Source organism: Pleurodeles waltl, chromosome 6 (assembly GCF_031143425.1).
Source record: "Pleurodeles waltl isolate 20211129_DDA chromosome 6, aPleWal1.hap1.20221129, whole genome shotgun sequence".
In the NCBI taxonomy this organism is placed as follows: Eukaryota; Metazoa; Chordata; class Amphibia; order Caudata; family Salamandridae; genus Pleurodeles; species Pleurodeles waltl.
Window position 1 is genome coordinate 1369423154 of NC_090445.1, and position 12819 is coordinate 1369435972.

The 12819-nt window shown below is 46.9% G+C and overlaps 1 protein-coding gene across 8 annotated transcripts in view; it reads left to right on the forward strand.

The window, feature by feature from the left end:
• The window catches only part of ARHGEF10L (Rho guanine nucleotide exchange factor 10 like), a 552090-nt gene that overhangs the window by 140337 nt on the left and 398934 nt on the right, over positions 1-12819 (forward strand). The window contains exon 1 of one of the 8 annotated variants that reach the window (XM_069240683.1): positions 96-318. The exons of the other annotated variants lie outside the window; for them this stretch is intronic. The gene's annotated coding sequence lies outside the window, so the exon portion shown is untranslated. Of the gene's footprint in view, positions 1-95; positions 319-12819 lie in introns of those variants that run through there. 8 annotated transcript variants of the gene reach the window in all.

Genomic DNA, 12819 nt, shown 5'->3' on the forward strand with positions numbered 1-12819 from the left:
GGGAGGCGGCCTGACCTGTCAGAAATCTCCCTTTTGTATGAAGGGTTTCTCCGCCCCTTGTGAGCTAAGCAAGCCATTTGGCCTCTGTCCCCGCCTTCAGCAGGTATGGAGTTACCGGTCTGACCTCTATACCTGCTTAGAGTTCTCAGGTTGTCCCCTTCCTCCTTCCTGGTAGGTTGCGCACTTTCTATATACGGGGGTGAGATCGGATGCAAGGGTCTTGGTTAGAGATCTGGAATGGCTTCTCCGTAGCGCACCAACGACGCTGACTCCTCTCCTGCTGCGGCAGTCACGCGCCAGGGGTGCCTTTACCGGAAGGTAAGCAAATGAATGGGCGGGGCAATGACTAAACCTTTTACTGACAGCCCAAAACCACCGACGACTCTAAAATAGTAAGTTACATTCACAAATCCTCTTGCATTTTCTTCCCTCTGGAGAACCTTTAGAGCAGCATTTCTATTTTTCTATCAACGCTTTCTTTTTGCCAGTTCTCCCCATTATTTCAGATTGAAGCCTACGCATTTCCCCGCATAAATATATTTAAATACCTCATTCCACAGTGTGTATCTTTCATGCTCTGTCCACAGAAGCAGGCCAAGTTTCATATTTCTGGCTCCTGTGGGACTTCTGCACACTTTATATATTTAAGACAGGTTCTAGTACTTTTAATAGTAACAATTCCAAATTCAAATTAGTTTTCCCCTGTGTGTTTTCTCCAACAACGAATGTTGTGAAATTCTGCAACGGATTATAATTTTGTTTATTTGTCATCGGGTCAATTTGGCAAATCTGTGTACTACATGTGAAATGTTTTTTTTTACCTTTTGGTATTTCACGTCTTAGTGTCTAAGCAAAATAGGGCGCACTCCACACACAATTTCAACACTTCTGTAGAGAGCCACTCGGGCTCTCCTATATTTTGTTGCCCCCTCCGTGATGACATACGGTGTCCGTAGTGCAGGCTATGTAATAAAGAGGTGACGGACCCTCGTGGTCTTTGAGCACATGCACCTGCATGAAGCTGGGCCGCTGTCTGTTTGTGCCCATATTAGTAGGCCCGTCAAAAGCGCGCATTCCCCCTTTACATTGGCGATGAGGTGGTGCTACATGCCACCCCGCGCACACGCCACCAGCCGATCCTCACCTTTGTTTGTGAAAGCTGGCATGCACCTGCACTGGTATCAACCAACATAATGAGATAAGGGCGCAGATAATACAGGGATGCCGCTTGGACTTGTTACGCAAGCCGATCTTGCGGCAGCCCGGCATATCGCTGGACAAAATACTCATCCCGGCGTGGTCGCATGAACTGTTCAACAGCCGCGCAGAGGACATGGCTGCCGCCCTCGCACGGTGATTCCCGGCAGTGGGGCCAGCAAAACTGGGCCCTGTGAAGGAAGAACAGGTCAACACTATCCAAGGTCGCCGAAATCCTTCAACCGCTAAGAAGGGAGGATAAGGGGTGCGGAAACTGCGGCCTTGAACATCGTCAGCCGGGTGTGTGCCCAGCAAAGGGCAATGGCTGCTCCAAATGTGGTACACTTAACCATTTTGGAAAGGTCTGCTGGGGAGAATGGCCCAGAAATGGAACCATGGTAGGAAAAAAAGCGGCGGTAAAACAAGTGATGCAAGCAGAAGACGAGGGGGCAGCAGCAGTAGACACATACCCCTGCGCTACCCCATACGAGGACGATGAAGAAGAGATATTCACCGTCTCCTTTGCCGACAGGTTTGGACCAGAGGCAGCGACCCCCACCCATATGAACCCTAACAATTAACGGCACACCAATGACTGCACTCATAGACATGGGGGCATCAGTAAATGTTATGGACGTCGAACGTTACAGCCGAATATCTCCCCCACTAGATCTCAAACCGTGCCGCACGAAGATGTACGCTTATGGAGGCGTATTCCCGCTACCCCCGTGAGGGGTGATAAAAGTCACTGTGGGCAGTGATCGGCACTCGACATGTGCCAAGTTCCTTGTGGCGGAAGACAAGAAAGGAGCTGTCCTAGGGTGTCACACGGCAGAGGATTTGGAGCTTGTGTTCTTCACTCAACAAGTACACGATGCACATGCCGAAGCGATGCTGGCACAGTTCCCAGAGCTCTTCCGGGGGTTAGGGAAGCTGGAAGGAAAGCAGTTCCACCTGCATGTTGATCCGGTGGTACGACCCATGGCTTTTCGACATCGGAGGGTGCCTTTTCACCTGAGGCCACAGGTAGAACAAGAACTATGGTGGTCATAGAGAAGGTGACCGGACTGACACCGTGGGTGTCGCCTCTCATTATTTTCCCCAAAGCCAAAACATCCGGGTGCCATCCACTTATGTTTGGACATGCGCCTTTCCAACAGTGCCATAAAGCGGGAACGCCACATCACACCCACCATGGATGACATTATTGCTGACCTCAACGAGGCCCAATGGTTCTCCAAGCTAGATTTGAACTCAGGGTACCACCAGCTGGAGCTCACCCTCGAGAGCCGCAATGTCACCACATTCTTGACCCATGTTGGGCTGCGTCACTACAAAAGGCTTAGCTTCGGGGTCTCCTCGGTGGCGGAGATCTTCCAGAACACCATACGGAGGCGCTGTCAGGATTGGCTGGCATCATCAATCTAATCGACAACATCTTGATCTTCTCAGACACTTTGCAGGAGCATCGCAAACACCTAAGGGCCACCCTTCTGCGATTATCAGAGGCTGGGTTGACGCTACACTGGAAGAAATACACTTTCTACTGCAACTCCATTGATTTGTAAAATTTTTTTTTGGCTACATCTTCTCGAGGGATGGGCTGAAGGACGACCCCAGGAAGGTTGAGGCCATCGGGGGTCATCAGTGCCTAGCAGCTCTACTGAGGTCAGGAGCTTCCTTGGGATAGCGATGTATTGCGGGAGGTTCATCCCCAACTTGGCCACGCTTGCTAAAACTCTTCGGCGCCTCATGAAAGTCAATACCCCATGGGAGTGGGGCACAGAGGCAGACAAGGCTTTCAAAGCAGTTAAAAATGCATTGCTGGACACTGTGGTCATGGCATATTTCCACCCTAGCAAGAAAACGGAGGCAGTGGTGGATGCCAGCCCCGTTTGGCTAGGGGCCGTGCTCCTCCAGGAACAAAGTCACCAACAGTCGACACCAATGGCCTATGCCAGTAGGGCCCTCTCAGCAACTGTGACCCGGTACGCACAGATTGAGCGGGAGGCGCCGGCCATCAGGTGGGCCTGGCTGCATTTCAACTTATACTTATGTGGACACGAATTTAGGATGTTCACGACCGCAAACCACTGGTATCTCTCTTTGCAGGCACGGACAGACTTGCTCCACCGAGAATCAAAAGGTGGGCTGTGCTCCTCCAGCCTTATTGGTTCCAGGTGATCCACCGACCAGGGGTCAACAATCCGGCGGATTATTTATCACGCCATCCTTTCCAGTCATGCTCGGAAGAAGGAGCAGAGAAGGAGGATGGGTGGATGCAGAGTTTCGTGAGCATGATCGTGAACCTGGCGTGTCCCACGGCCCTAACAGTATCAGAAATTGCTGATGCTTCCTGTGTGGATGCCGTTATCGGCCGAGCCAAGGAGGCATTGATAAATCAGTTGTGGAAGCATTTTCCTGACTGGACATCAATATTGGAATCTGAAGATCGCTGGGTAATGCAACAGATCTGGAAGGTGAGGTTGGAGCTCTCGACTAGTCCAGAAGGCCTCCTTCTCCATGGACAGCATTTGGTGATACCCTGAAGTCTGCAGGGGTGAGGTGTGGAGTTAGCACACCAGAGGAATCAGTGGAGAGTGAAAACAAAAGCCCGTCTACGTGAAAAGGTATGGTTCCCTGGGATGGACGCCATGGGGGACAACCTGGTGCAAAGATTTCACCCATGTGCCATCTCTGCCCAAAATCCGGTCCCTGCTCCCCTGGTGACCGAACCACCCAGTACTCGACCTTGGTCCAAGATAAGCCTGGATTTTGGCAGTTTTCCAGATGGTCGACTGACTGCCGTGATAATTGCCTCATGCATCTGGTTTCCTGTAGTGGAATTGGTGGTGTCCACGGCTTTTGAACATGTTTGTCCTGCTCTGAAGAATACCTTTGCCCTTTTGGGTCTGCTGGAAGAGATCAGGACTGATAATAGCCCGCCATTCCATGGCCAGGAATTTCAGGACTACCTTCATTCTCTAGCCATAGCCCATCAGGGATTCACCCCTCAAAGGCCCCAGGCGAACGGAGACATGGCACGCTTCAATCGAACACTGAACCGTGCCCTGCGGATTGGGGTGAGTGAATATGAAAACGCTGAATTGTGCCTTCATGCGTTCTTGAGGGCCTATCGGCAGACACCCCACAGCATTACAGGGTACGACCCAGCCTCTTTGTTCAGCTCACTGCCTAGAGACTGCATACCTGCAGGTGATCACTGGCAACCTGTGGTCCTGGACATGTCCAATACATAGGAGAAGAGGACAAGGATGAACTCCAAAGCCAGCGAGAGGAGAAAAGCGAAACATTGCGACCTGCTGGTGGGAGAGAGTGTCATTTTGAAAGATCGCCATCCAGGGAGGAACTTCCAAACACTCTACGAGCCTGACGTCTGGAGGGTCGAGGGGACCATGGTTACCACCAGCAGAGAGAGACAGCAGGTGACCTGGAAAGTGTGATGGTTCCGAAAGGTGGTGCCTCCGGGGGAAATTCAGGACCTGGGCTTGAGGAGGAGAATGGTGAAGAGTTTGAAAAGAGCTGTACGTCGCTACCTAACTCTCCCGATGAATGCCGATGGGGAGGAGGTGGTGTCTCCCACCAAAATCCTGAGAGGTCTAGTTCCCCAGGACCGGGGCCAAGGAAGGGGCTCGAGCCAACTGGGAGAAATGAACGATACAACTTGCAGCCTAATACTAACCCCAGTCAACGTCTGAGAGACTTGATGTGCTAGGTGTGACTGGTGTTTCACTTGCAACTGAAGACTCCTGTTTTCCTTTTTTCTTTTTCTCTCTTTTGTCTCTCTCTTTTTTCTCTCTTTCTATCTCTTTTTGTATAGTTCAAGTTTTGCTTATGATGGATGTAATGGTTTACTAAAACATAGGGGGGGATGTTGAGAGCCACTCAGGCTCTCCTATACTTTGTTGCCCTCTCTGTGACGACCTACGGTGTCCGGAGTGCAGGCTATATAATAAAGAGGTGCTGGACCCTCGTGATCTTTGAGCACATGCACTTGCACGAATCTGTGTCGCTGTCTGTTTGTGCCAATACTAGTAGGACCGTCAACAGCGAGCATTACCCCTTTACAACGTCTTTGAATCCACAATGTCCAGGTGTTTCAAGAGGAATGAATGACTATTATTCCTTAGGAACAAAACTCCTGAAATTAGCAACAGTTAGTCGGAAGCACTCTCAATAACCAGTCCTCCAAAAAAACCTGGTTACTGTGTACCTTACATTTTTATGGTGTCATAAATCACAGAGATAATTCATTCGTTTATTTTCAGAAACCTTCAACACTTTGATACCAAACATGTTTTTTTAATCCTATGAAATGCCTATGATAACATAGGCAGGGGATACTATTTCACCAAACCTTTAGTGTCATACTGTGGTGTGTTACTTCACCTACTCTTAAAGGGACTTTCAGGTAAAAAGAAAAAAAGCTTGCTCTCTTACCGTATCTTGCATCATCATCAGTCACTAACAACAATGGTTTCAGAATGTCTTTTTGTTTGATGTCACCCGGTAGGGTTGTACACTTATTAAGACATCATGCACTCAATGGCCCATTTAAAGATTTTGTAGACCGTGAATGTTATTTCTTTACATTTGTGATTTCATAAATAGCATAATGCTGTTATATCAGTTGCAGTTGAAACAGATCTATCACACCAATTGTATTAATTCCACACTGGTTATAATAGTGTATCAACAAATGAGACAGTAGGCCCTAAGCATCATGTTAACGTGATATATAATGTCACAGTGTCATGATATCAAAGTAGAACAATCAGTGTCGACGGCGTAAGGTGCAAAAGAAAGTGCTCAGTGGATAAAAAATTAATTTACGTATATACACGTACACATCCTATTATCATGAGGTATCCATGTTAATTCTCAACTTCAATCTGAGATATTTTCGAGTAACAATGGACCATAGGCCTGGATTCACAGGCGTGCGCACAGTGCTGATTGTCAGCTACCGCAGTTTAAGATCTTCAGTTGGTCAACGCTGTTCTGAAGAGACCTCTGGACTGATTCTGCTGGGGTTGAAACGTCAAGATGCTCATGGGGTTATCACTTTGAAGAATTAAGAACACTATTGTATTCAGATTGAAGGTGAGACTTAACATCGATACATCATGATAGTAGGATGTATATATGTAAATTAATTCAGATGCACTGAGCACTTTTTTTTGCAACCTGCGCCGTCCAAACTAATTGTTCTACTTTGATATCATGACACTGTAAGATTATATATCACTTTGACATGATGCTTCTGGCCCATTGTCTCATTTATTGATACAGTATCATACCCATTGTGTAATTAATTCATTTAGTGTGATAGTTCCATGTTTCAACTTTAACCCATGGGACCATTGTATGTTTATTGTATAAGTTGACCCGGATTGTGGTCTCTGTATATGGGTCAGCCCTTGTGTTTTTTATTTGATTTTCTAATCTTTAACCCATCTTCAAACAAGTGTTATTTTGGACTCTGATCTTTACACGTTTTTCCATATTTTTAAAAAACTGCTTAGTGTCTAACATATTGTCCTCCATCATCCAATTCACATGGATCCTGCCCAAGAGTTTCCCTTCCCTTTGTTGGTTCAAATCTTCCTTCACCAGGCTCAAGAGACAATGCTGCATGTGGATCAGTCAAAAAACAAAAGAAAAATAATGTGCACGTTTGTGAGAATTTTTAATTCAACCCAGTTTTAATGAAAATGAGATGTATCCAGCATCCTGGAGCGAAGGTCCCACATACAATCAATTTACATACAACAACTTTTTATGGAGCTCATTTCGCACCATCAGTGGTGTTGGAAATGGCCCTTTCTTCAGGGAGTCCTCTGTCTTTTTGGGTCCTGACTGCCTGTTTTTTTTTTATCCTCTGCTGAATTTGGTTTTTGCTGGCTTTAGGATTCTGTGCACTTTACCACAGCTGACCAGTACTAAAGTGCAAGTGTTTTCTGTCTAAATTATATTGGTGATTGGTTTATCCATGATTGGCATATTTTCTTTACTAGTAAGTCCCTGGTAACATGCACTATCTGTGCCCAGGGCCTGTAAGTCAAATGCTACTAGTGGGCCTGCAGCACCGATTGTGCCACCCACATGAGTAGCCCTGTACACATATCTCAGACCTGCCACTGCAGTGTCTGTGTGGGCAGTTTGGAACTGCCAGTTTGACCTGGCAAGTGCACCCACTTGCCAGGCCCAAACCTTCCCTTTTACTATGTGTAAGCCACCCCTAAGGTAGGCCAAAGGCAGCCCCATGGGGAGGGTGCAGTGTATTTAAAAGATAGGACAAGTACTGGTGTGTTTTTCATGTCCTGATGAGACGTAGCGCTAAATTGGGTTTTCACTATTGCAAGGCCTAGCTCTCCCCATAGGCTAACATGGGAATTGTCTTAAAATATCTTTCAAGTGTAATGTCCAATTGGGAGCAGCTCGAGATTTGGAGTTTGGGTTCTCTAAACTCACAATTTAATAATACATCTTTTTGGCAAAGTTGTTTTTTAAATTGTAAGTTTGAAAACGGCACTTTTAAAAAGTGGGCATTTTCTTGCTCAACCATTCTGTGCCTCTGCGTGGACTACACTTCTGGGTCAGGATGACAGTTGGGCTGTTTGTGAATTCACTCTAGACAGTCACATAAAGGGAGGTGAGGTGTGTCCTGCATATCCTGATGGGTCTTCCTGAGTTAGAGTGGTAGGAGGAGCTGACACTTGCACCTGACTAGGGCTGTGCCTATCCTTACACAAAGCAGTCGCCAACCACCGGGAGTGTGTCTGGGGATGGCAGGAAAGGCAGGGTCTTATGAACTACAAGGACTTTCCTTTGAAGTTTGCCTACTTTAAAGGCAGAAATGAGTGTAAGTATTGGACCTCTGAGACCACAACTGCAGAACACTTCAGGACTGAGGGCATTCTGCAAGGAACAAGAGCTGGATGCTGTAGGAGGAACTGCCACTCTGCCTGTTGCTTTGTTCTGCTAGCCTGCTGCTTGCTGTTTCTGTCCTGGGAGTGAAAGGGCTAGCTTTCTACATCCTGCTTTCAAAGGTTCTCCAAGGGCTTGAACTGAGCTTGCCTCCTGCTAAGAAGTATCAAGGACATCAATGACTTCATCTGCCAGTGCCTGGACTCTTCTGCTGAGAGTCCTGACTTGCCAAGTGGTGTCAAACCCAGTCCCTGGGACCTTGGAAGTCGAAACTGGTGTCTTGAGGAAAATCGATGCATAGGATCACTGAAAATCGATGCATTGCTGGACTTGTAGCTGAAGAATCGATGCAGCTCCTTCCTTGCGGTGGAAGGACCAATGCATCACCTCTCCTGTGGGGAGAGAACTGATGCATCACCTCTCCTGCCAGTCAGGAACAGATGCATCACCTTCCTTGTCAGTAAGGAACCGACGTTTCATATACTAACAACATGCGCTCTTCTGTTTAGTAATCAATTCCTTTGGCATCAAATTTATTTATTTTTCATAGCTTAAATAGAAGTTTTTGATTTTTTGCAAATGCACAAATTATGTTATCATATAGAAGCTGTTCATCTTTGTTACATTATTTCATTTACTGTGTTTAAATTCTACCTTTCATTCCAATGCCATGCCCCACCTGCCATGTACGGCCATCTCATGGCTAGAAACACTTTTCCAGGCTGCTTCCTCATCTCCTTATTTGTCACTGTCTTATACAAGAGGTGGGGTGCCTTGTGCCAGCGATGGCCATAAAATTCCAATTGATACCATAATTGGCCTGATAATGTAACAATATTGAGATATTACTATGAGAGTATCACTATCTGTCATAGCCTAAGCTCTGCTATGACCATCATTGTCACAATAAGCACATTACTGCCATTATATGGCCAGTAATACCATAATAAAACAGTATTGATCATGTTCATTTGCTCACTGATTGCATGAAATGCAGGATCCTGCACTTCATCATATGGTAGGCAATGCCATCATATGTAAAGTGATGCTAAACTACAAACACTACAGTAATCCATTACGTGCCAGTGCTACCATCATATGCCATTTAATGCCATAATACAATCAATAGCTCAGTCCTTCACATGCTGGCGCTCTCCCATTAAGCCCAGTACTGATATGAACCTTCCTATTAAGCACCAGGATATGAGAGGGGTACAAGAGAGGGTGAAGTTCATGGTATCATAGCTGGCCTCACATGGTGTACCAGGCCATTTACTTTCATACCTAGGCAATCCATACCCTCACCAGTTGTGGGAACTAAACAAGGTCTAGACACTAAGCCTTGCCTTCCTAGCCTCTTCCTTAGCACCCATCTTGCTCAACCACAGAATCTGGCCTACCTGAACTAATCCTCAGATAAAGTGAAAAACTAGACTGCCAACTAATCCTACAGAAAGTGCCAGCACTGGGTGCCATGTTGCTAGACAAAGCTACATTAGAATCTTTCACCTTCCTATGCATCAGTGCAAAAATAGTTCTTTGGACAAGTAGCAGAGGGAGTCGATCTCGATTCTTTAAAAAATTACACATTTTTCTGCCAGAGACTAACTCAGTTGGTGAAAAGAATTGTTCTGGCTTCTCTGAAAATGTGTCTAATTTATTTCAAGCAACGGCACTTAAAGCTTCTTTTCATTTATGTCAACTTAAGTGAAATTTTTAAACCAGAAAAAGATAACTTGTTTTACAGGCGCGGTTTCCATAAATCTGCTGCTTATTATCTCTCTTGGAGAAAGAATGCTCACTGGAATTCCCCACTGCAGCAGTTCAGTTCAGTACTAATCTTGAAATCTGTTAATCGTTTTACCTCAGGGTACTATTAGCTGTTCGAATAGTTCTCCTTAGAGTAACTCTTGATGAACCAGCTGGTCGTATATTCGACACGTTGTTTAATTTTCTTATGTCTTAATTGTAATGCTTTGAAAAATCATTACCGATTAGGAGCAAGAACATGTCAGCCCCAGTGATATGAAATTAAATGATTCCTTCCCTTTAAAAAAAGAACACTTATGGGCAAAGAATGGAAATCTAAAAAATGCTTTCCCTTTCTCCCAAAATGTCCCTCATTATTAGGCCTAGGTAACATTTGCAAAAATACTGAATTTTGCATTTTGAAAATTCACTTAACTTTTTCTAAGTGTAGTAAGGTAGCCTCTTTCTAGCCTTGTTACCCCCACTTTTGGCCTGTTTGTGAGTGTATGTCAGGGTGTTTTTACTGTCTCACTGGGATCCTGCTAGCCATGGCCCAGTGCTCCTAGTGAAAACCCTATGTTGTCAGTGTGTTTGATATGTGTCACTGGGATCCTGCTGGCCAGGTCCCCAGTGCTCATAAGTTTGTGGCCTATATGTGTTCCCCTTGTGGTGCCTAACTGATTCACTGAGGCTCTGCTAACCAGAACCTCAGTGTTTATGCTCTCTCTGCTTTTCACAATTGTCACTGCAGGCTAGTGACTATCTTCACCAATTCTTATTGGCACACTGGAACACCCTTATAATTCCCTTGTATATGGTACCTAGGTACCCAGGGTATTGGTCTTCCAGGAGATCCCTATGTGCTGCAGCATTTCTTTTGCCACCCATAGGGAGCTCAGACAATTCTTACACAGGACTGCCACTGCAGCCTGAGTGAGATAACGTCCACATTATTTCACAGCCATTTTTCACTGCACATAAGTAACTTATAAATCACCTATATGTCTAACCCTCACTTGGTGAAGGTTAGGTGCAAAGTTACTTGGTGTGGGGGCACCCTGGCACTAGCCAAGGTGCCCCCACATTGTTCAGGGCAAATTCACCGAACTTTGTGAGTGTGGGGACACATTACATGCGTGCACTACATATAGGTCAATACCTATATGTGGCGTCACAATGGTAACTCTGAACATGGCCATGTAACATGTCTAGGATCATGGAAATGTCACCCCAATACCATTCTGGTATTGGGGGGACAATTCCATGCATCCCCGGATCTCTAGCACAGAACCCAGGTACTGCCAAACTGCCTTTCCGGGGTTTCCACTGCAGCTGCTGCTGCTGCCATTTCCTCAGACAGGTTTCTGCCCCCCTGGGGTCTGGGCAGCCCAGTCCCAGGAAGGGGGAACAAAGGATTTCCTCTGAGAGAGGGTGTTACACCCTCTCCCTTTGGAAATAGGTGTGAAGGGCTGGGGACGAGCAGCCTCCTCCAGCCTCTGGAAATGCTTTGATGGGCACAGATGGTGCCCATCTCTGCATAAGCCAGTCTACACCAGTTCAGGGATCCCCCAGCCCTGCTCTGGCGTGAAACTGGACAAAGGAAATGGGAGTCACCACTCCCCTGACCTGCACCTCCCAGGGGAGGTGCACAGAGCTCCTCCAGTGTGTCCCAGACCCAGTGCTTAATTTGTGCTCAGTGTTTCCGGTGCTGACCACCAGCACTTATTTTTGTGGGCTGGGGCTTATTCTTCTGCCCCAAGCATTTGCTGCTAGCAAAAGACACATATGGGAAAGACGGAGGAAGAGAAAAACAAAAATGCGTCACAAAGAGAGAAAGTAGAAAGCTGCAAGAGTGAGCTGAAGGGGCAAGGAGTGGCTTTATATGGATTGAAGAGGCCTGAGATGGCGTCAGGATTACGCTGCCTCAGTATTCCATGTTCACACATTTAATTGCAGTACTCGCGTGTTTAAGAGGAGAGCTTTGGGCACCTTTTAATTTATAAATTAAGCACTGCCCAGACCTCTGCCATCTTGGATTCAGAGGTGTTGGGGCACAATGGACAGCTCTGAGTGGCCAGGGCCAGCAGGTGATGTCAGAGACCCCTCCTGATAGGTGCTTACCTCTTTCAGTAGCCAAGTCTCCTTTCTTAGTAGCCAAACCTCCTTCTTTGGCTATTTAGGGTCTCTCATCTGGGCTATTCCTCAGATAACGAATGCAAGAGCTCACCAGAGTTCCTCTGCACTTCCCTCTTCGACTTCTGCCAAGGATTGACCGCTGACTGCTCCAGGACGCCTGCAAAACCGCAACAAAGTAGCAAGACGACTACCAGCAACATTGTAGCGCCTCATCCTGACGGCTTTCTGAACTGTTTCATGGTGGTGCATGCTCTGAGGGCTTCCTGCCTTCACCCTGCACTAGAAGCCAAGAAGAAATCTCCAGTGTCGACGGAATCGTCCCCCTGCCAACGCAGGCACCAAACTTCTGCATCACCGGTCCTCTGGGTCCCCTCTCATCCTGACAAGCGTGGTCCCTGGAACACAGGAGCTGGGTCCAAGTATCTCCCACAGTCCAGTGGCCCTTCTGTCCAAAGTTGGTGGAGGTAAGTCCTTGCCCCCCCATCCCAGACAGCAAACCTGTGTACTGCGTGATTTGCAGCTGCTCCGGCTTCTGAGCACTTTTCCAAGGATTCCTTTGTGGACATCCTAGCCTAGGTCCCCAGCACTCCGTCCTGCATTGCCCAACTTGCTGAGTTGGACTCCGATGTCGTAGGACCCTCCTTTGTGACTCTGAGTCGACCACTGTCCTCAGATCTTCTAAGTGCCTGTTTCGGTACTTCTGCAGGTGCTGCCTGCTTCTGGAGGGCCTCTCTGAGTTGCTGAGTGTCCCCTCTGTCTCCTCCTCCAAGGGGCGACATCCTGGTC